The 23,977-nt window shown below is 40.9% G+C and overlaps 1 protein-coding gene across 1 annotated transcript in view; it reads right to left on the bottom strand.

Moving 5' to 3' along the window:
* LOC101412058 (guanine nucleotide-binding protein subunit alpha-14) overlaps positions 1 to 23,977 on the bottom strand; it is a 236,972-nt gene that overhangs the window by 102,287 nt on the left and 110,708 nt on the right. The gene's annotated exons all lie outside the window — the stretch shown is intronic.

Genomic DNA, 23,977 nt, shown 5'->3' with positions numbered 1-23,977 from the left:
TATTACTTCTTGTTTAAGTAAACACACAAAGCATTTAGCGACTCTAACAGTAAGAAAACCAGATTCTTAAAAAAAAAAAAAGCTTCCTCTCGTCCTCTTACACACCTCGCTCCTACTTAGTGGGTTTACTCGTGTGAGAGCTTTAAATTTTGGAAACACACATACACCCTCTCTTTATTCCCCATGTCTGTCCCTGCCACCACTGTTTCCTCAACCCCAACCACCCCACCAAGAAAAGAAGGACAATAGCTCCAGAAGGTACGTTTAGCACTGTCGAAAATCAAAAGATACGAACCGATTTCTTTAATTTTTTAAATGATTTGTGGTGTTTGCATCATAAATCTGAAATTATTTTGTGTACTGAAGGATAGGGCAAATGAGTAAAAATGCTGTTAATCTTGGGAACCAGAGTTGACACTGTGGAAGAAGAGAGCTATAATAAATATAGACTGGGGCAAGGTGGGGAGAAGTGTCATGTTGGCTCTGAACTGGAGACTGATTAAAATGTCGATCTGAATGTATGTGTATACCTCTGTATGTATCTGTCTAAACATGTATTTGAGTGTATGTCTGTTATTCCCAGTTCTGAAGTGTGAAAAGTCAATGAGCCAGGGGCAACGAGCACATCCAAAATAAAGATCTTGGTTTCTGGCTACAATTCCCTTAGAAAAATGGCTGTTTCCAAAACTGGGACAGGGGAAGTAAAAAGAAGTCTGAAACATCTTGTGTCAGAAAGCAAGGAAGGACTCATAGAAAAAGGGGGTACACAGGGGCAGCTCGGCAAGGAAGGACTCACAGAAAAAGGGGGCACACAGGGGCAGCTCCAGGGGGCTCTCGCTGGCTAAGTGCCATCATCCAAAAAAGTCATTAAGACGATGGATTGAAATAAAAAGGAATAAATGAAAACCTAGTATCTTCAAAGAGGAGGAAGGAAAACTTCCTGTACAGAAAAGTGCCACCTAACAACTGTGAAGGAGAAGATGTTTAGAAATCACCATTTTGCAAACATCTCTGTAACAGGTTTTATTGGCAGGGATCATCGGTGGGTGTTAAACCACTGGCTGGTAGGTTGTTGGGGAACAACAGTCCCGCCCACGCAGTGGCAAGGGATGTCCCCTCAGATTACTTATTAATCGAAAAGGGAGAAGGTACTTTTCCAGCAAGATCTGGCAGGAGCCACCTTATTCAAGCTTAGCATCCACAATAATGGCACAAACTGGCTTTAAGTGCCTGTTAGAATGCCCAGGGGGAGAGACACATCGCCACATTAACAACAGCTTATTGAGATAGATTAATAATTCATACACCTACACACACCATACAATTTAAAGTGCACAATTCAAAGATGTTTACTATAAACACAGAATTGTGTAGCCATCACCAAAATCGATTTTAGAACATTTTCATTCCCTCAAAAAAAACCCTGTACCAATGAGGAGTCACTGCCCACTTCCCTCAACCTCTTGCTGGCGTATCCCCCACTTCCAAACCTAGGCAACCATCAGTCTCTTTTCCGTCACTCTAGGTTTGTTTACTGTGGGCATTTCATACAAACAGAATTACACACCAGGTATGGTCCCTGTGCCTGACTTCTTTCACTTAGCATAATGTTTTCAAGGTTCACCCATGCTGAGCACCTATCAGTATTCCATTCCTTTTCATCGCCGAATCACATTCCATGGTATTGCTGTATTGTACTTTATATATCCATTCTTCAGCTGATGGGCATTTGGGTTGTTTCACTTTTTCTCTACTGTGAGTAATCCTGCTGTAAACATTCTTTTACACATTTTTGTGGGCTTTTTTTGTTGTTGTTGTTGTTTTGTTCTTTTGGTTTTCAGTGCTCTTGGGTAAATACCTAGGAGTGGAATTGCTGAGTCACACGGTTACTCTATGTTTAACCTTTTGAGGAAATGCCAGACTGTTTTCCAAACTGCTACACCATTTTAGATTCACTGTGAGGTATGTATTTTTTGCCAAAATGTTTAAATCTAATTATGAGAAATCAAAAAACAAATCCAGATTGTGGCAGATTCTACAGGACAACTGACCTGTACCTTTCAAAAATGTCAAGTTATTAAAGAAAAAAAGAAAAAAAAGGAGGGGTAGGGTATATGTCATACTAAAGAGAAGTGGCAAATATAAAGCAGCAGACCTAATTTTCCTGGCTTTAAAAAACAAACATCGGGAAGCAGACTTGGTGCAGTGGATAAGGTGTCCGGCTACCACATGGGAGGTCCGCAGTTCAAACCCCAGGACTTCTTGACCCGTGTGGAGCTGGCCCATGCACAGTGCTTATGTGCACAAGGAGTGCCGTGCCACGCAGGGGTTTTCCCCACATAGGGGAGCCCCACGTGCAAGGAGTGCGCCCCCTAAGGAGAGCCACCCAGCGCGAAAGAAAGTGCAGCCTGCCCAGGAATGGCACTGCACACAGGGAGAGCTGACACAACAAGATGACGCAACAAAAAGAAACAGATTCCTGTGCCGCTGACAACAACAGAAGGAGACAAAGAAGAACACGCGGCAAAATAGACACAGAGAACAGACAAATGGGAGGAGGAAGGAGGGGAGAGAAATTTTTAAAAAAACATGCAAAAGCTATAAAGGACATGGAGACATCTGAATGTTAAAACAGATAATAGTACAGTTACATAGTAAGCTTTCTTGGGTATCGTGATTATATAGGAGAATGGCCTTGTTCTGAGGAGATAAATGTTCAAGTTAATTAGGGTGACTTATGATATCTGCAGCTTGCTTTTATTTACTTAAACTATATGTGTGTGTATATGTGTGTGCATGCAAGCATAGGCAAATAGAGGAAGAGAGAGGGAAACAAATATCACAAAATGTTAACAATGGGTGGAGGGTATATGTCTTAATTTCCAGGCTGCTAAGTAAGACAAATACAACACAATGGGTTGGCTTAACAGGAATTCACTGGCTCAAGGTTTTGGAGGTGGAAGACTTGCTTCCTCCAGGGGTCCAGGAGCTGCCTGGCCAGCAATCCTCGGTTTCCATGGCAATGTCCTCTCCTTTCTCTTCCTGTTCCCTTGCCTTCCTGCTTGCAGCTCCTCCCCCTGGCTGTCTCTAGAAGGCCTCCAGCTGTAGACCAAGACCCATCCCGATCCAGCTGGCCACACCTTAACTAAAAATAACATCTTCAAAAGGTCCTGTTTGCAATGGGGTCACACCCACAGGGATGGATTAAGATTAAGAACATATTTTTCTGGGGCTCATAATTCAACCTACCACAGAATGTAGCTGTTCACTGTGTTAGTTTTTCAACTGTGTTTCTGCTTTTGAAACTTTTCTTTTAAAACTTGAGGGCAAAAGTTATGTAGGGAAAAAAAACAATAAGAAATTCCCCATCCTACAGAATTGAAAAATAGAGAAGAGAGAGAAACTTTTCAGACATCTCCGTTTTTCTAGTATGAGCTTAAATGGCTGACAAGCTGAAGTTAAAATATTCGGAACCTTGTTTTAAGACTCATGTTTAGATCCATGATAGGTTGACATGAAACAGAACCCTAAAAAGAGTCTTTTCTAATTTCTCCCCTAACGTGCCTTGGGCACATGACAAACTCTTTTGACCTAAGTTTGCTAACCTGTGAAGAGATCTGGGTTGACCTACAAATATGTGAGGGTCCATTTGAGTTCTGAAATTCTACTCTGCAATCATACTTCTTGGGTAGGATTCAGAATGACTTTCCCTTTCAACACATATTTATAGAGGTGGCACTTTAGGGCTTTTTCTTCAAAAAACTTCAGATGGAAAGAGGGCTTTATTTTGGTATTAATCTTCAAACCCACTTAAACAGATGAACCCAAACTTGTTAGGAACATCCTATGGTCCTTTATGCCAAAACACCCAGCCTTGGATAGGTCCTGCGGCACATTTAGGGTTTGTTCCCAGTCAATGGCCTCTGGCATATCACCAAGGAGCCAGGCTGCCATCCCAACCCAGGATGCCCCTGGGACTGCCAGGGTGGCAGCAATGGAATGTTCCCTTTGGCCCTTTCTATATCAAGCTCCTAGGACATAATTAGGAGCTTCTCCCAAGATAGATGTGTAGGGAGTTAGGCTGGAAAGTGTCCACAGAGAGAATTAGGGGAAAGAGCGGGAGCAGACTGTTGCCTGGAGACAATTTGTGATTCTAAGAGATTCTAAGAACTAGCAAAAGTGAAGGAGGGGACCCAAGTCTCTCCATTGTAGCACTGCCCAGTAGAGTTGAATCTCAACCCTCAAGACTGCAGGTTTCTCAGAGCATTCAAGAGGTATCTTCCCATCTCAAAAAAAAAAAAGTTTATTTTTTAAGGCAGGAGGGAATAAAGGTTTAATGAACATTTCCAAGGGTTTGTTATGATCTTATGAATTCACAGGTTTCTCTCATTTGTATTTGCCAATTCTAAGACAGGACCTCCATTCCTCCCCAGGTCAGATCTTAAAGATCTGCTAGTCCAGTTCTGTCACTTTACAAACAAGGAGCCACATTCACGGAGGGCCATGACTTGCCCAATTTACCCAGCTAACTAGGACAAAGATGCAATTCCAACTCCTGCTTTTCTCCCTGAAAAAGACTTGCTCTGGGGAAGTGGATATGTCTCAAGAGATTGAGCTCCTGCCTACCACAGGGAGGTCCATGGTTCGAGTCCTGGTGCCTCCTAAAGATGACTGTGAGCTGCTGCGATGGGTAGTTGTGGCGAGCTGACTCAACAAGAGACACAAGAAGGAAAAAAACATAATGAGAGATACAGCAAAAGCAGGGAGCAGGAGTTCCCAGAGCCTCCTAAAGAAGATGAGCAAGACAGAGAGCTAACATGACGGGCAGCATGGCAAGTCGGACGCAACGTGATGATGCAATAAGAGGCACAAGAAGAAAAAACATGAGAGGCACAACCAAACAGGGAACAGAGGGGACTCCCTCCCACATCAGAGGTCCTGGGTTTGGTTCCTGGTGCTTCCTAAAAGAAACAAGGAAGACTAACAGATACTGCAAGTACAAATAATGAGGGGGGTAGGGAGAAATATTTTTAAAATAAATCTTAAAAAAAAAAAACAACACTTGCTCTAAGATCCCAAGAGTGCCCAGAATATGCCAAAGTTCGTAACGCTGCAGAGAAAACAGATGACACCCCCCTTTTCCAAACAGGTCCCATGCCCCAGCTCTCCTGAAGAATTAGAACGAGGGCGTTACTCAGTGAGACAGAGAAATTGAAAGTGCAATATCCATGTGCTTTTTTTTCTTGGAGGACTGGAGAGATGGTGTTCAAAGCCTCTTCTTTGTCCTCCTGTGTCTTTTCCAGTTGAATTAAACCAAACTCATGAGACAGGTCTGGAAGTAGGAAGAGACTGGCGCAGAGGGGGTCAGGAGTGTTAAAACTTGTAACGGCGTTTGAGTCAAAATCAGGCCAAATCCCAAAGCAGCCACGGGCCCCACAGGCCCTCGGGTCTTCTCTTCTTCTCCTGGCCTTTGGCCCTCCCTCCTTCAAGCCCACCCACTCCCATTTCTGTCTCTCTCAACAGGAACACCCATACCTGGGGCCCCGGTGGGCTGCTGGTCTGACTAAAGTAATTCACATCCAGGCCTGCGTGAAGCATAAACACGAGTCTGGAGCTTGCATTTTAGGAGTGCACTTAAACCCAAACATCCAAATACTAATACAGGGTGTTAAGAAGCGGGTGGGTTGGGGGAAAATACACCAAATGTAATATACAGGCTATAGTCAGGAATATTCTGATGATGCCCTTTCATAGTTTGTAACAAACGTTTCAAAGCAATGCAAGGTGGTGGTGGTGGGGTGAGGTAGGGGAGCCCTGCAGGATGAGATGCACGTTTGCTTTGTAAATTCACAACTTTTACTATACACTTATTGCTTATGTATGTTCATGCCTGAATGATAGACTTCAATATAATTTAAATAAGAAAGAATGCAGTGAAACCATAAGGCCTCTAACTGGTCACGTGACAGAAGCTCCCCAAAGGCACGGGGTAGAAGCACAGGAAATGTCTGCTGAGTGAACGCTGGAAGGACGGCGCCTGTGGGTGCTTCTTGCCTGCGGGCCCTGCCAGGCTGCTACCTCGGCACTGCACTCGGACCTGCACTGACCCTGGAGCAGGCCCCTGCCTCTCGGGCCCCTGCTCCTGCCTCATTTGTCAAGTGTTTCCACTCCCATGTAAATATGGACTCAGAAGCACACATATGTGTACATTTTGTATACATATGAACATAAAAATATTTCCAGAACATAAATATAGGATTTATTTGCAAAAACATAAATTATACCCCTGATGTGGGCTATGGGTGGGAGGCTGTTTGTCTCTTCTGTGGATAACCTAAGCTGTATGTGTCCTGACCTGTGGGTGTGGGACAGTAAGAGGCTGCAGTCCTGCCCTTGGTGACCATGGCAACGACTCCAGTTCCAGGAAACAGTTTAGCAATGCAAACTCTATAAACTTTAAATATTCAGGGAAAATGCAAACCATATGTGCTAAAAGCTTATCTAGAATGTATAAAGTCCACGCTAACGGCTTACCTAGGATGTGGAAGATAAATGCTAATTCAAGCCTACTGAGCACTGAAACAAAGAACAATTTAACCCTTCCTTTCTGTATAAAAGGAACTCAAAATTCTTGTTCAGGGCTCGGGTTTGAACCAGGAAGCTCCCGAGTCCCGCCGGTCATCAGTAAATCATTTTTAACTTCTAAAAATCATTCCTGAGTCCTGGCCTTTCTATACGCAAATAATGGAACCTCTCCCAAATTCTACAACACCCTTTTCCTAAACTAAGTTAATAATGTGGATTTAAAGTAGTTGTTAAAGAGAATGGATATTAGAGCCTTCTTTTTCCATGATAATCTGTTTCCTTGCTACCTTGCTTTGGTTTAAGCAAACTCCTTTCCCTCCTTTTCTCTTAAGTGCAAGCATTGCAGGAATACCAAAAGAAGCAATGTTTGCATTAGTGATTTAAAAGCCACAATATGATTGCAACATTGTGATTGCTAAATGAAAATTTGGGACTTCTGAAGCAGACCTAGTTGCTTATGTCTGTCTCTTTGGGAAGATCAGGGAATTTTTTTTTGCTCAGACTTTTTCTGTGATCCAAGGATGCTAAATTTTGGGGCCTCTTTGTCTTCTGTCCTCACGTTTGGAGCAATTATTAGGGTGAAATTGGATGGTATGAGAATTGTAATTGCCTTGAGCTGTGGATTATGGTATGTAACCCCAATTACGTCTCTTGACTATGTGGAAGAATTGGTAGGGCAGCAAAAATGAAAATGGTTGTCAGGATGGTGGAGTTCCTGTAATTTAAGTGCATGCACCTTCTTGATAAAGTTTACATTTACTAGTGTTTTTCATTTCTATACCTTACCTCCATCCTTTCAGAATAATACACATTTTTCATTTGTAAGTATTTCAACCTATTTTATTTATTTTTAAAGATTTATTTTTTATTTATTTTTCTCGCCTTACCCCTCCCCGCCCCAGTTGTCTGTTCTCTGTGTCCATTTGCTGCATGTTCTTTTCATCCGCTTCTGTTGTCGTCAGCGGCACAGGAATCTGTGTTTCTTTTTGTTGCGTCATCTTGCTGCGTCAACTCTCCGTGTGTGCCCATTCCTGGGCAGGCTGCACTTCTTCCACGCTGGGCAGCTCTCCTTACGGGGCACACTCCTTGTGCATGGGGCTCCCCTATGCAGGGGACACCCCTGAGTGGCAGAGCACTCCTTGTGTGCATCAGCACTGTGCATGGGCCAGCTCCACACGGGTCAAAGAGGCCCGGATTTTGAACCGTGGACCTCCCATGTGGTAGACAGATGCCCTATCCACTGGGCTAAGTCTGCTTCCCTCAACCTGTTTTAAGACTTGCTAAAGTATTTTAATTTTTTTCATTGGCAGTACTTTGTGATTATATTAGTGTTATTCATTTAAGTATATTCACAAAAGTAACTCAGCTCTTCCAGGTTTTTAAATACTTTCGTGTGTCTTTACACACTGTTCTATCTGCTCAACTCACTCTGCTTTCTTGAGTAATCTAGTTCTTTGTCTGCTGACATAGACATTACCTTGCAAAAACTTCCCTAATTATCCCTTCTCAATTTTCCAGTCTGGTTCAAACATTACCGTACAAGGAAGGGTACTGGGTGTGGGCTCCGAGTTGGCATCCTGGGGTAGCTTTAATTTTTTTTCAAACTATTTTGAATATTAATATATTTATATAGCCCCAAAATGAAAACGTTGAAAAATATTAAATAAAAAAGTTACCAACCTGGAAAAAGAAAAAAAGAGGATGGAGGAGTTTGGGTCACTTGTTTCACAGGTACTACCTGTAAATTCTTCAATTGCTGATATTTATTTATTTTTAATTTTTATTTTTTAAAAGATTTATTTATTTATTTACTCCCCCCTCCCCCTTTCCCCTTCTCTGTGCTGCTGTTTTTGCTGTGTTGTCTTCTCATTTTCTCTCCTCTAGGATTCACCCAGATTTGATCTTAGAGACCTCCGATGTAGAGAAAGTTTCCCTGTCAATTGTGCCACCTCAGTCCTGGTTTCTGCTACACTTCACCTTGACTCTCCCCTTGTCTCTCTTTTGATGTGTCATCATCTTGCTGCATGACTCACTCGTGCGGGGCATTGGCTCACCACGCGGGCATTCGTGCAGGCATTGGCTCATCACAAGGGCACTTGTGCGGGCACTGACTTGCCACACAGGCATGCTTTCTCTTCTTTTTTCACCAGGAGGCCCCAGGGATCGAACCCAGGCCCTCTCATATGGTAGGCAGAAGCTCTATCAATTGAGCCATCTCTGCTTCCTGCTAATATTTATTTTTTTAATTAAAATAGAGTAGATAGCATTTTCTAATGCAGGGAAATAAAAAGAAGAAAACTAAAGTGACCCATACATAATTATTCTACTGGGACAACGTCTATTCATATTCAAAAGCAAACCAGATATAATAAGAGAAAAATTCAAAATTTACATGTGAACAAAATGAAACGTGTAACTGGCCCTCCCTACTGCAATCTTCCTCAAAGGTAACCATGTTTATAGCTCATTGTTGTTCTTTCTTGAAAAAGTAATATATAAGTAGGGATCTATTTAGGTCATTTTTTTTCAAAAGGATCTTACTACTTTTATATACACAAACACTGCTTTCATATTTTGGTAATCTTTCCACTACTGTATATACAGCTATACATTACTCTTGTCAAAAAATCAAAGCATCTGAACACTCTCCATCTAAACTAATCCCACTTATACCACTGTCAGAATAGACTCTTCAGATTTTATTTATCTATCCTGACTCTCTGACATAGGCTAGAAGGTCATTGTCATGTTTTGGCTGTTTAAATTTGCAAAATAAATTTGAAATCATCTCTGGCTTGTTTACTTCTCTCCTCCAGGGAAACAAAATTTTAAAATGTTCTCCACACAACCATTTCAAGTCCATTCAACTGAAAGCTCTTCAATCCTTAGACTTCATCCAGCAGAGGTGCTAATCCTGATATTTCTATTTTGTTTTGTTTCTGTTTTTTGGTTGTTGTTTTGTTTTGTTTTTTTTTTTGAGGTACCCGGAGTTTGAACCTGGAATCTCATATGCGGGAGGCCAGTGTTCAACCATTGAGCCACATCAGCTCCCGTGAATTGGCTCCCTCGTCTGCTTTACTCCTTGTTTTGGCTCTTTGTCTACTCATTGTTTTTACTAGTTGTTTGTTTTCTTTAGGAGGCACCAGAACTGAACTGAACCCAGGACTTCCCATATGGGAGGTGGGCACTCAACTGCTTGAGCCACATCTATTCCCTATTATTTTTTTTTAAAAGATTTATTTACTTATTTATTTCTCTCCCCTCCCCGACCCCCACCCTGATTGTCTGTTCTCTGTGTCTATTTGCTGCGTCTTCTTTGTCCGCTTCTGTTGTTGTCAGCGGCATGGGAATCTGTGTCTCTTTTTGTTGTGTCATCTTGTTGTGTCAGTTCTCCGCGTGTGCGGCACCATTCCCGGGCAGGCTGCACTTTCTTTTGCACTGGGCAGCTCTCCTTATGGGGCGCACTCCTTGCGCGTGGGGCTCCCCTACGCAGGGGACACCCCTGCGTGGCAGGGCACTCTTTGCGTGCATCAGCACTGCGCATGCGCCAGCTCCACACGGGTCAAGGAGGCCTGGGTTTGACCCACGGGCCTCCCATGTGGTAGACAGACGCCCTAACTGCCGGGCCAAGTCCGCCGCCCCCTATTATTTTTTTATTATCTGATCCCTTTGTGGAAATATTGATGGAGATACACTGATCATTTTATGAGCTAAATGGATTTCAGCCAGACAGAAGGGAATTAATGAAAATGGCCAGGTGTAGTGATTCTGAGGCAGTAAACTCTCCATTCATTCCATTCAGTGCTTTAGTAATCAAACCTTTAAGTGACAACCCAGGACTGCACGTGGCCTTCCATTACCCACGAAGAGTAACAGCAAGGCAGGGAAGCAAAGTGGCTGACGGCTCTGCCTCGGAACACAGTTTTCAGCTCTGACATGTAATAACTGTGTGATGTTGGGGAGTTATTTATCCCCATAAACCTCAGTTTCTATATCTCTAAAGTGGGGGCAACTATAGGCTCCATATTGAAGAAATGTCTAGTATAAAATGATATTATTTTCAATAAAGCCTGTCCGATATTGCTTGGCACAGATTCACTTTCATTTTAGTCCCCAGTAGTATTTGCAGCCCTAGCTATTAGGGAGCTCAAGAAGCATAAGAAGAGACACGGTTCTAGGTTCCAGATATGGTTATATGACTCGGGTGACAGAGAGCGCTAACGCTTCTTCGGTACATGCACTGCTTTTGTGGGGAGGCGTGTCAATGGGCTAATGCCTCTGCTGCTGTAAGAGGCCATCCTGGGGGCGAGGCCTGCAGCCTTTCGGATCTAACGCCCTGATGAGTAAGTCAATCCCGTTCTGGAGCTTAGGAGATAGGTCTTGTGGCTCCAGTTACCAGCCACGTTCTCTCCTTTCAGCGTCATCACTAATAAACATGATATTTTGGTTGCCACATTTCTTACTTCTTTGTGTTATTTCCTAATCACTTTAGAACTTGGTTGTGAAGAGAGTATTATTGACTGAGTCTCTCTTCTAGCTCACAAACAAGCCATTCTTCCCTTCAGCACCATTTTTTCTTTGGCCCTGTGGGATCCCAAACAGCTGCCTGCTGACTCAGCTAGAAAGGGGCCCTCACGGTGGAGCTTTCACAAGAAGAGACATTTGCAGTTCACGAAACACTCCTCAAGAGCTTATCTCGCCCATGCCCAAGCTTTCCACTCTGGATTTAGAGCCTGAGACCATGCAAGGCTTTCCTGATTGCCCTGCAACTCAATAGCAATAGCTAATTTCCAAAAATTTCTTTGGAAAAAGGAAAAATATGTCCATGTGGACTCCTTTTTGCTTTCTGCCCAGTATCACAGTCCCAAAGGTAAAGAGGCAAGTTCAACATGATATCGTGTAGGAGATCAGCTGAGCCATCCCCTGAGATTGTGGCTTTCACTCCTTGGACAAGGTCTCAGACAGTTTTGGACTTACTTATTTTCACACGGGCTTTAATGTCACCTCACAAACAGTGATGGAGCCCAAGGGGATGCAAAGATAAATAAGGCAGGATTCCTGAAGTTAAAGAACTCTTAGAAGTGGAGCAATACATAAAGAATTTTAATATACTATGGTAGTATAAGGTATTACAGGTACTCTGAAAAGAGTACCTAACCCAAGAGAGGCTGGAAGGGGCAGGTTGTGACAAAGTTTTCTATGGGATTGAATGTCCTATTCAAGATGAATAAATAAAGTTAGTTATTTATGAGTGTGAGGGCAATAGGTGCCAGAACGTCCCAATAAATGGAGAACATGACCATATAGAGAGGCATCAGCTATACAGGAAACTACAATCCAATAGGGAGAGGAGATGAGGCCGGAAAGTTTGTCAGAGATGTTAGACGTTAACATGAATGCCCAATAATGCCTAATGGTGATTTCCACCTAGAAAACCCAAACCACATACATGGTAGTCACTTCTTGAATGAATTAAATGAATGGTACAAGATAAATGAAAAGTTGAGTCCAAGAAGAGATAAAATGGACAAACTACTCTAGAATCCTAGGGCTTCAAGGATTTAATTATTTGTTTCCTTTGAAGATGAAATCCCTGTTCTCTGAAGGCTTCCTGGGTTCCCAAGTCCTCAGTGACTCTGTCCCCATCGCCCCCAGGGCCTGTGTCTCCTGCCTGTCATAGGTCTCATCCCACCCCTTCCTTCCATGACTCTTTCCCACCCCGACTCAGCTCCTCAAGGGCATTGCTGTATCTACCCTTGTTTCCTCTAGCTCTCAGACAAAGGTGGTGAAAAAATAGGTGCTTGGTGATTGAACAAAATATATAAAATTATAAGAATCCTAGTTTCAATCTTTATTTAAAAATGGGATTTTATAACCATCCTCATCTCTCTAAGCTTACATATGTTTTCTTAGGCTGAATTCATACCCCCTTTGGTCCACTTTAAATACTTTCTTCTCTCAAGGGTACATGCTACATTGCTGAGTATCACAAATGAGGCACTTAAGACCCATTCATCCTTTTCCAGATGGATAATTCCAAATCCTCAGGTCCTTTCTCAAGATCACCTGCTATGTTCAGAGGGAATTGTGCAAGGAGTGCCTCATCGTCCATCTCTCCCAACTGGCCACATTACCTCTTTTTACCCCCTCCTCTTCCTCTCACTGCCTTGCTGTGTCTCAGAATGAATCACTTCTTTATTAGCTCCAGTCTCAACTGAACCACTCCTTCCCTTCAGCAGGTGAGACCTATTACTCCTGGAAGAAGTTCCGAGGAGTTTTCCCTTCTTCACAATGACAAAACCCAGCCCCCTGCTTTTGGCTGCACAGAAGGGAGTCATGAAAGCCATCAAGATAAGGATGGGGGCCATGATGACATTACAAGCAGCAAGTGCTCAAAGATCTCATCAAAGATTCTTTCTCCAGTCCTTTAGTCTTTTTACATCCTCAGTTTGAAAGGAAGCAAGCTACCTAGAGGACACTGCATAAATTCTTCCTCATCCTCCTGTCCCTCGGGCCTGAGGTTTCTGAGGACCTTCTTGCCCACAGATGCTTGTTCTCCAGATTGGAGATGTGTGAGCAGGTGGAGACATCAGCCTCCACAGGAAGTGGGACGATTCATTCAAAACCTAACTATTAAGAACCCTCTCTCTTCAAGACATCAGATTAGGCTAAGAAGACATGATCATAAGTAAAGAGGCCCTTCTTTGACCTCAGGAAGTGTATGGAGATGAATCTGCAAACACCTGTTTGTGGAACATGGATTTCTTCATTGCAAGCCTGGTTTATGTGTCTTTCCAGTTCTCATCCTTGTACAAATGTACCATATTTGAAAAGAGCACTGCACTTGATGTAGTGTGCTTTTTATCAGGAAGTTCAATAAAGCATCTTAGCTCTCAAAGAGAAGATTTGATTTGGTATAAAAAGTAAGCTTTTTTCCCCCCAGGATACAGCAAAATATGATTTTTTGCTTTTGAGGGTAAGTTTCCTATAGGTGTAAATTTTTTGTAGTGTCACCAGGAACCAACATAGACTTTAACTGTGGAAGGAAATAAACACATTAAGAGCTCTGGTGACGTGTCCAAAACTTGAAGATTTAAACGACAGGACAAGAATTCAATTTTTCTTCATCTGTTGTCCCATCTAGTACACCAAGCGCAAACTTGACCTTAGAAAGAAAGACTTTCTTATCTGGCCTATGTGGCAGTTTGAAATTCTTTTATGAATCCCAAAAAGAGAATGATTATGTTTTTAAAATAATCCATTCCTGTGGGTATAAGACCTTTTTGATTGGATTTTGTCAGTAAGGCGTGACTCAGGGTGAGTCTCAGCCCTCTTGCTGAGTCTGATGTAAATGGAGACACAGAGAGGGACACAGAAGAAGGCAGCCACCAAATTTGATCCTGGAATGTGAGAGAAAGGATTCCATTTTCACCCACAGCTGAGCTGCGAGGAGAAAAGCCTCTGAGAGGCTCAAAGAACTGAGGCCCTAGGAGAGATGAACCATATGCCCAGTAGCTTGCAGCTGAACTCAGGAAGAAAGCAGAGCAGCTGACTGATAAGAGACAAGACCTATGCCTAGTTGCTCATGGCTGAGCTCCTTAAGACGGTAGATTCTGGAGAGGAAAGCAGAGACCTCGGCAGAGATGGGTGGCCATCTTGCTTCACCATATGGCAGGACCCCAGGATCACCAATAGCTGATTTTGATGGGAAAGGATCTCTGGTGGTGCCTTGATTTGGATATTTCATGGCTCAGAGCTGTAAGCTTTTACCCAGAATAAATTCCCTTTATAAGAGCCCACCTATTTCTGGTACTTTGCATCAGCAGCCTTTGGCAAACTAAAACAGGATAATCACTAATATTGTGGAGGGCTTTCCTACAAACTAATCCAATAACTAACATGATGATGATGATGATGATGATGATGATAGTAAAGCACCTAAATGAAGCCTCCATGCACCTCAACCGGGAAGACATTCCATATTAAAGTGAGAGACAATATGATGGGCAAGAATTGTGGGCTTGGGAGAATTGGTGGACGTTGGCCAACCATAATGGGCTCCTTCATCTGCCATCATTCAACCACTCCTACTGCCCTTGGTTTGAAAGGAAGGGAGTGAACTCAGGAATCTAAATACAAGCAGAGTTTTTCCTACCATCTTCAAATTCTTTGCAACTAACTCCACCTTGAATAAACAATGAAATGATTAGAAGACAAGTATTTTTTAGAAAATTCAGAAAAATCAACCATCTTCCTACCCTCAATAAACTGTACAGTCACACACACACACCAGTAAAAACCCTCCTAACCTGAAAATGCCCAAGTAAAATCAGTGTGCCCAGACAATGCCAAAATATTTTAAAATTTGATTCAGGGGCAATACAAAGCAATACAGACAATATGAAAGCTATTTACATTACTTTAGATGACTCTTAATTAAACCTGACAGAATTTAGGTGTCAGAAATCAAAAATATGTGAGATAAAGTATCTCAAAGCTCCCTGAAAACATTTTACTTTTTTCACTAACACTTTATTTTAAACTGTTCTGGTGCCTATTGAATAGGCTTTTATCCTAAAGGCAGGTTTATTGCTAAAGAATCTTCTAACAATCTGTTTTTGTTAGATTAGTTACTTTCTTAGTTTTCCAGCTAACACAAATACCATACAATGGATTGGGTTAACAATAGGAATTTATTGGTTCATGGTTTCATAGACTAGAAGGCTTGCTTTCTCCCTGGGTATCTTTTGACTGGCTGGTAATCTTTGGGGTTCCTCGGCCTTTCCAAGGTCCCTGGCAGTGTTTTCCCCTTTCTCTTCCGAGTTGCTGACTCCCAGCTTCTACTGTTGCTTCGCCCTGTGGCTCTCTCTATAAGGCCTCCAAAAACAGGACTGAGACCCCTCCTAATTCAGCTGACAACAATTTAAAGATAACATCTTCAAAAGGTCCTATTTACAATGACTTCACTCCCACAGGAACGGATTAAGATTAAGAACACATTTTTGGGAGGTACATAATTTAACCTACTGAAGTTACTGTATCCCCTCTATGCCTCAACGCTCCAAATAACAGAAATGATGCTTTCTAGAATATTTTGCCTAGGGTAATATTGCAGAGCTCAAATCAGTTAAGAAAATCTGTCTCTAACTTCAGAATTACCAGAGGAACACATGGATTCCTTGGCAGGACTCTAGTACAAACCTGTGGGGGAATGCACCTCTTGGTGCATGCTTATGCCATCCATTTACTGGTTTAGTAACTGGGTGTTTAGAGGAGGCAATTCTGAGAGGAAAGGTAACAGGAATACTTCTATTACCTCTCTACCATCAAAAAATGAGAGTGCAGGATTCTGGATCTAACAAGAATATTATCAGCATCACCAATGATGATACTAGCCCTCATTAAAGATTTTTGAGTCATCATAGCATTTCACACAGTACCTTTTATAGTTTAGGTTAACATTAGAGTTAGCAGAGTTAGATACAATTTAAAAGACTTAGGACAAATATTTCATGTATGTTGGATTGATGGATGACAGATATTCAAAAAATGGATGTTCATACTTGTTTCTGGATTCTTTGTAATTTTGTGGAATTTCCTCTTTTCAACAAATTTTGGATGTAGTAGGTTCGTATATAGTCATGAGGTATGGGGTGAAATGAACATCTCCATGGCCAAATCAATCTCATTACAAATCATTGGCCCCAAAATCTCATTTCCCAAAGCCAAGATAAAAGGGTAGTAGGTGGTCAGATTCAGTTGTAATGGCAATTAAGGACAAAACAGTTCTTCTTCATTCCATTCTTTCTAATTTTCCAAACGTCTACAATCTAAGCTCTGATTATAGCAATTTTCACACTAAAGTAAACACTGATTAGAGAACTATAGGGATAAATGGAACAACTCCAGTCTAGGAGCTTGGTGGAGAATTTATTGTTGTTGTGGTGTTGGTATTCAGTCACCAACTAGAACTCCAAGTTCTTAGTAAGGGGAAAAATGTACCACGCAATTTTTAATATCTAACTGAACATGGGAAGTAGGGGCCTGAATTTGACATTTGCCAGTGAGCCAACCACTCTGAGCTAAAGCCAGAGTCTGAAAATCAACCTCACTGTTCCCAAAGCTTCATGCAGACTCTGGCTTTTCAAATCAGATGAGGAGGTGGGTCAGAAAACTATATTTAAACAGATATTTTAAAAATTAGAAAATAAGAGTACCTTAAAATACTTCAAGTCTTGAGAAACTCCTCTATTAAAAGTGACATGAATTGACCATTTCCACTTTATTGTATTTAAATTACCTCACATGAGTCATTGACCAACTCTCCTGATTTCTGAGAATAAAAAGTTAAGTTGGAGATTTATCTATTAATAGATATGAGACTTTAAGACTCTTTTCATTAAAAAAAAAAAATGCACTCATGATGTAAAGGACCTGTATGCCAAAAACTACAAATGATTACTGAAGAAACTGAAAAAGACATAAATAAATGGAAAGATACTCCATATCCATTGATTGGAAGAATTAATATTAAGGTGTTAGTACTACCCAGAGCTATACATTTAATCCAATCCCAATCAAAATTCCAACAGACTTCTTTGTGGAATGGAAAAGCTATTCATCAAACTCATATGGGAACACAAGGAACCATGAATATCCAAAAACATCACAAAAGAAAGAACTTTGGAGGACTCATATTTCCCAATACAAACTTACTATGAAGCTACAGTAATCAAAACAGTGTGGTACTAGCACAAGGACAGACACATAGACCAATGGAATAGAATTGAGAGCACAGATTTAAACCCATACATCTATGGCCAACTGATTTTTTGAGGAAGGTTGTCAAGTTCACTCAATGGGAGGATAGAACAGTCTCTTCAACGTACAGTGCTGGGACAATGGAATATCCACATGCAAAAGAATGAAAGTGGATACTTACCTCACACCATATACAAAAAGTAATTCAAAATATATGAATGAGCTAAATATAAGAACTAAAATTATACAATGCTTAGAAGAAAATTGAAGGAACTATCTTGTGTTAGGCCATAGTTTCTTAGACTTTACACCAAAAGCATGAGCAACAAAAGAAAAAAAAATAGATAAATTGGACATCCTTCAAATTAAAAGCTTTTGTACAAAGGACATTTCCAAGAAAGTGAAAAGATTACCTAGAGAATGGCATAAAATATTTGGAAACCATATATCTGATAAATATAGAGAATATATAAAGATCTATAACTCAATAACAAAAAGATAAACCATACAATTAAAAAATGGTAAAGGATTTAAATGGACATTTCTCCTAAGAAGATATACAAATGGCCAATAAGCACATAAAAAAGATGTTTATTATCATTAGCCATTCGAGAAATGCAAATCAAAACCACTGTGAGAGCTGAGAGGTGTAGCTCAATGGTCGAGCATTTGCTTTGCATGTATAAGGTCCTGGGTTCAATCCCCAGTACCTCCTGAAAAAAACAAAAAATAAGCCACTATGAGATATCATTTCACACCCACTAGATTGGCTACTATTAGAAAAAAGGAAAATAACAAGTGCTAATGAGGATGTGGAGAAATAGAAACTTTAGTACATTGTTTGTAGGAATGTAAAATAGCACAGTTGCTATGGAAAGGAGGTTGGCAGATCTTTAAAAAGTTAAGCATAGAACTATCATATGACTTAGCAATCCCACTTCTAGGTATACACCCCCCAAAATTAAAAGCAGGAACTTGCACAAATACTTGTATACCAATGTTCATAGCAGCATTACTTGCAATAGCCAAAAAGTGGAGGCAACGTATGTGTCCATCAGCAGATGAATGGATAAACAAAATGTATATGCCTTCCATGTATGTGGGTAAAATGGAATCCCTAAAATGAACTTCGGATACATGGTACTATACAGTTGAACTTGGAGACATCATGCTGAGTGAAATAGATCAAACTCAAAGGACAGATATTGTATGATTCCACTTAGAGGAAATAGCTAAAATATGCAAATTCATAGAGACAGAAAATAGACTACAGAATGTAGGGGGAAAGAGAATGGGGAGTTAACTCATGTTGGGTACAGGGTTTCTGTCTGGAGTGATGGGAAATTTCTGGTATGGATGGTGGAGAGGGTAGCACAATATTGTGAATGATTGATCCCACTGAATGGTATGCTTGGAAGTGGTTGAGATGGGGAAATTCAATGTTGTATATATGTTTCTACAATTTAAAAAAAGAGAGAGACTGAAGAGACAATAACTAAATGCAAATCAGGATCCTGGAATCTGATAGTGGAGAAGGAAAAGCCTAAGAGGATATTATTGGGACATGTGAAAAAATTGGAAATAGACTGTAAACTTTCTATCAATGTTAAATGTCCTGAACTTGATAGCTGTACTGAATATGGGTACAGAATGTGAATATCCTCGTTCTTAGGAACAATACACGGAAGCATGAAGAGTTTAAGGAGCACAAGGTATACAACTTACTCTCAATGTTTAGAAAATAGATAAAAAGATGGACAGGCAGTGAAATAGAGAGAAAAACAGAGAGAGAGAGGATGAATGATTTGACAAATGCGGCAAGTGCTAAAAGGTGGTGGATCTGGGTATCTGGGTGGTGGTATGTTGGTATTCTCTGTATGGGCTTTAGATTATTTTTGCAAATGTCCTGTAAACTTGAAATCATTTCATTCTAAAATGTTTGTTGATGGAAGCAGACTTGGCCCAATGGATAGAGTGTTCGCCTACCACATGGGAGGTCCATGGTTCAAACCCCGGGTCTCCTTGACCCATGTGGAGCTGGCCCATGCGCAGTGCTGATGCACGCAAGGAGTGCCTGCCACGCAGGGGTGTCCCCCGTGTAGGGGAACCCTATGTGCAAGGAGTGCACCCTGTAAGGAGAGCCACCCAGCGTGAAAGAAAGTGCAGCCTGCCCAGGAATGGTGCCACACACACAGAGAGCTGACACAACAAGATGATGCGACAGAAAAAAAAACAGATTCCTGGTGCCGCTGATAAGGATAGATGCGATCACAGAAGAACACACAGTGAATGGACACAGAGAGCAGACAACTGGGGGGAGTGGGGAAAAGGGAGAGAAATAAATTTTAAAAAATAAAATAAATTAACGTTAAGAGTTTCTCAATTTCAAAGAGATTTGATGCTACCTGATGAATTACTATTTTAATAAATACCTGTTAATGACAAGTCAAAATATATAACTACTTAATCTCCTAATGTCATGTCTCAACTCAGAAAACAAAATTATAAGACATTTTTATTACTAAAAACCTACATTAGGCATTACCAAGATAACCTGCATCCTAATTTCTTTTCTTTACTGATCAAAAATTAAAATTTTTCCATGGTAGCAACAGTAGGAAAAGGAGGGAGAGAAGGTACCACTGATGTGTCCGCAAGAGAATATGATACAGCTCCTTTCTCTGCCCTCCTCCTTCACTGAAAGCCACTCAGCCTGGTGCTGTGCTAGGCTCTGGAAAGACTCAAAGAAACCAAATGCTCTCAATTCAAAGCTGCCACCTGGAGATGTTATCAAGGCTACTGTTGTGTAATCTAACTAAGGCAGCCCTGCATGGCTGAACAAAACAAACATCCTCAGTGCTGACCACTCAATTTACCTTTGGGTGGAGATTAATTGGGTCATTCAGCAGAAAAAAATTGCCAGAAGACTCCTGCTGGTATCAAATTGGTTGCTTGGAACCATTTGGAAAGGTTGACCGGAAGGCAGTATCTAAAATGAACACCTCTAAATAATGCTCAGATACATGTATCAGTGGTTCTCGCCCCTGGCTGCACAATCAGTATCACCTGAGAAAATTTTTTGTTTTAATCACTCCAAATGCACAGGTTGCATTCCAGGGCACTTAATTTGGAATCTCTATGGTGCACAGAGGTGCACCTGGTGAATCTGGGTGATGCACTGGCCATCAGCATAAAAGCTCCCCAGGGGATTCCAATGTGCAGCCAAAGGGGTGAGCCACTGTTTTAGACTTTCTGTTGACTGATAAACTCTGCATTAGGAGAGAAGGAACTCAAGGGCTTGAAACTCAAGATCCTGGAGGATGACAAAGGCATCCATTAACACCTGCAAAGCTTCTAACAGAGCAGGCAGAGGCCCTGAGAGTCGATTTCTGACTCTGGAGAGTCAGAAAAAAAAGACTCTGTTGTGGTTGTGTTGTGGTTGGCTGGTTGGCCCATGTTCACAGACTCAACTGGGATTCTGAATTCAGCAAAAGCTTCTAAGGGAAGAGGGAAATGCTTTCTGAAGGGAAATTCAAACCTCAGACTTATAGAAACACTGATGTCTAAATCAGGTACTTTCAGTGGAATGGCAGCAAAATTATCCTCTTTTGTTTCTTTTTGTTGCTGTTGTTTTTATTTTTGAGATGAGTCCTTACAATTAAATTTGGGTAAATTGCAGACAAATACAATGTGATATCAGTGGAGTTAAGAGTTACTCAAGCCAATAGGGCAGGGAAGAAGGTGGGCTCAGCTGCTGAGATTGTAGACCACCTTCTTTTTTCTAGAAATCACTACCTTTTGAAAAGCCTGGCAAGCCTATTCTTTGCCTTTGGGAAATTCTGTTTCTAAATTATCCAAGCAGATTCTGCAGAACCTTTAAGGGGATTAATAAGATTTCCCTCACTGCAGGACAAGACTAGAATTAGAATTGTCCAAGTTCCAGACATTGCAAACTGCAAAGAATACAGAGCTCTGGGGACTTCAGTGAACTCGTCACCAGTAAACGTTAGTTATAAGCTAACTCAGACTTAGGAGCTTTGTCACTTTGAAATATTTATTTGAAAAATCATAAATTCTAATGTGCACACATAACACACTCTGGTGGAACTTTCATAAAAATTAAAGCTTATCAACAGAATGAGCAAATATGTATGAATCATTTCTTTAAAAAAAAAGGAAAGAAAGAAAGAAAGAAAAAGAAAGAAAGAGAGAAAGAAAGAGAGAAAGAGAGAGAAAGAGAGAAAGAAAGAGAGAAAGAAAGAAAGAAAGAAAGAAAGAAAAGCAGGCAAAGGATAAGAAATAATCTCAGGGCCATATCTTAATTGAAAAAACATGTTGGTTAAAACCCAAATGCTGAAGTAAACTTCTGATAAATTTCCTTTAATAAGCCGCCTTTTAACTAACAGGCAAAGATTTTCAGCCACCTACTTGAATAATACTCTCACTAAAATTAAGAATAAATCCCTCTATAGTCACTTAATTCCCTTCTACATACTTTTAAGAAAGTATTTCTGGCTCTGAAAGAAACAGATCATTGGAAAAAAATTCTCAGTAATAAGAAATGAGGGAAGGATTGCACCACTATGGAAATAAAAGCTATTTAAGGTTTTTTCTTATTCCTGTCTTAACCAATCAATACTTTGTAAAGAAGATAGCGTATTATGCTTCTTGTACTAATTGCTTGAAGCTCCTGGAACACTAATAATTTTTTTAGCATACTCAGAGTGCAGACCCACCTTGTCACATTTTTATGGCCCGAATCAGAACTAGGCCAGAGAAAATTATGTGGGAAACAATAGAGAAGGATGAGATGAAAATGGCCTAAACAAATAATAGAAGCTACAATGAGACCATGTTTTGGTTTTGAACTTGTTCTGGTACTAACCTTCTATTTCTCCACTGCCTTTTACTTTGTAAAGCACTTCCTTTTGCTCATGCTGGCTTGTGAAGTAGAGGGAGCATGTGTTATCTGAATTTGATGGATGGGGAAATAAATAAAAGACCAGAGAGGCCATCGGGCATCCCCTAGGGCCATGGTTGGCCCACTATAGTCCTTGGGCCAAATCCCCTTATGGCCCGTTTTTGTACAGCCCATGTAAACAGTTTTTACATTTTGTAAATAAAGTTTACAAACCATACCACACTTTTCCCGCTGGCATATTATATGTGGCTGCTTTTTGTGCTCTAGCGGAAAAATGTTTACTCCTTAGACTTTTGGAGGAAAAATGTGTCGACTCCTGCCCCAAGCCCACAGGGGAGCTCTGAGCAGAGCCCAGATTTTTGGGAACCAGCCCAGTGTTCTTTTCACTCAATCTTCTGCCTCTCCATAAGCCGTTTCAGAATGTGGTTCATTCCAGGCATACGTTTGAGGGATGAGAGGAATTTATGGAGCATGAATCTAAGCGCTGGCAGTAGAAGGAAAGAATGCCTTGAGATAGGAGGCAGCTTCCGCAAACCAGGGCCCAAGAGGTCTGACTGACAAAAGCAAGTGGACAAGGCCTTTTGAAGAATAGTTAAGATCAAGAGGAAAGGAGAAAGTGGTAGGATGCCAAACCCCATAAGCCTTTTTAGCTTAAAACATAAACAGAGTACCTCGAGAAGGCCTTGAAGACTGGGTGGGGAACCAGGGGGCTTGATTACTAAATCTGATTGGGCTTTACAAACATGCCGCTAAATCAGCAGAGCTGGCTTACATTTGAACCTTTTCTTCCCAGCAGGTCTGTTTACAAGTAGTTTTCACTTGTGACTGCCAAGCCTCTCCCAGTCACCCCACCAAAACTGGCAAACAAAATATGTTTTACAAAGGAGAGGAACTGACATCACCACAAAGGAGATCCTCTTGTACCTCATCTCGGAGATAATCTTAAATCTCACCAGAAGACCTAATTCTTAAAATATATTGTGTAAGACAACTAAAAAAACAGTGGTGTACTTTCAAAAAATATACAACGCGTGTGCCCAAAACCAACACAAATGAATCATTACCATCACTTCAAGAATCTTCCAAAGGTTCCGTATGTCACCTTCTGGACCGTAGGAAACTTACCTTTGGAAATTTTTCAGTTTAACATTTCCCCCACCCATCCATTTTTGTTTTTATTTTTGGCATAATACTATTGAAGGTTGAGACACAGACAAGATATGTTCCTTCATTTCCTCAAGATGGTGAGGAAACAACAGTAAAGGCATGAGGTTCTACACTTAAATGTATAGGTAAGTCTATAATTTGATGCATACTCTGTTTTCCTGTGTAATTCAGTTACTTAGTATTAAAAAATTGAAATTGATCAATTGTTTTGAAATAGTTTATACTTCCTATACATAAAATACACATTCATGCTGTTTCCACAAGTTCATGATGAGGTTGCCCTTTTGGTCCACACTAAATTCCATGCCATGCTGGCATTTTCTTAGCTAAATTATTTTTTAAGATTTCCATGATAGACCCATCTTCTATAGAATTTCTCTTTTTGTCATCATGTCATGTTCTAATGGGATCAATTATTTCAAATATACTCTTTCTAATCTAGATTCTTAATAAACCCAGACAGTATTATGTTTCTATGATTTGAATTCCAATGTAACACATAAATTTTTACTTGCCTCCTCCTCCCACGCTTATACCTCATTA

Source organism: Dasypus novemcinctus, chromosome 8 (assembly GCF_030445035.2).
Source record: "Dasypus novemcinctus isolate mDasNov1 chromosome 8, mDasNov1.1.hap2, whole genome shotgun sequence".
NCBI lineage: Eukaryota > Metazoa > Chordata > Mammalia > Cingulata > Dasypodidae > Dasypus > Dasypus novemcinctus.
This window is presented reverse-complemented; position numbering and strand designations above follow the sequence as displayed.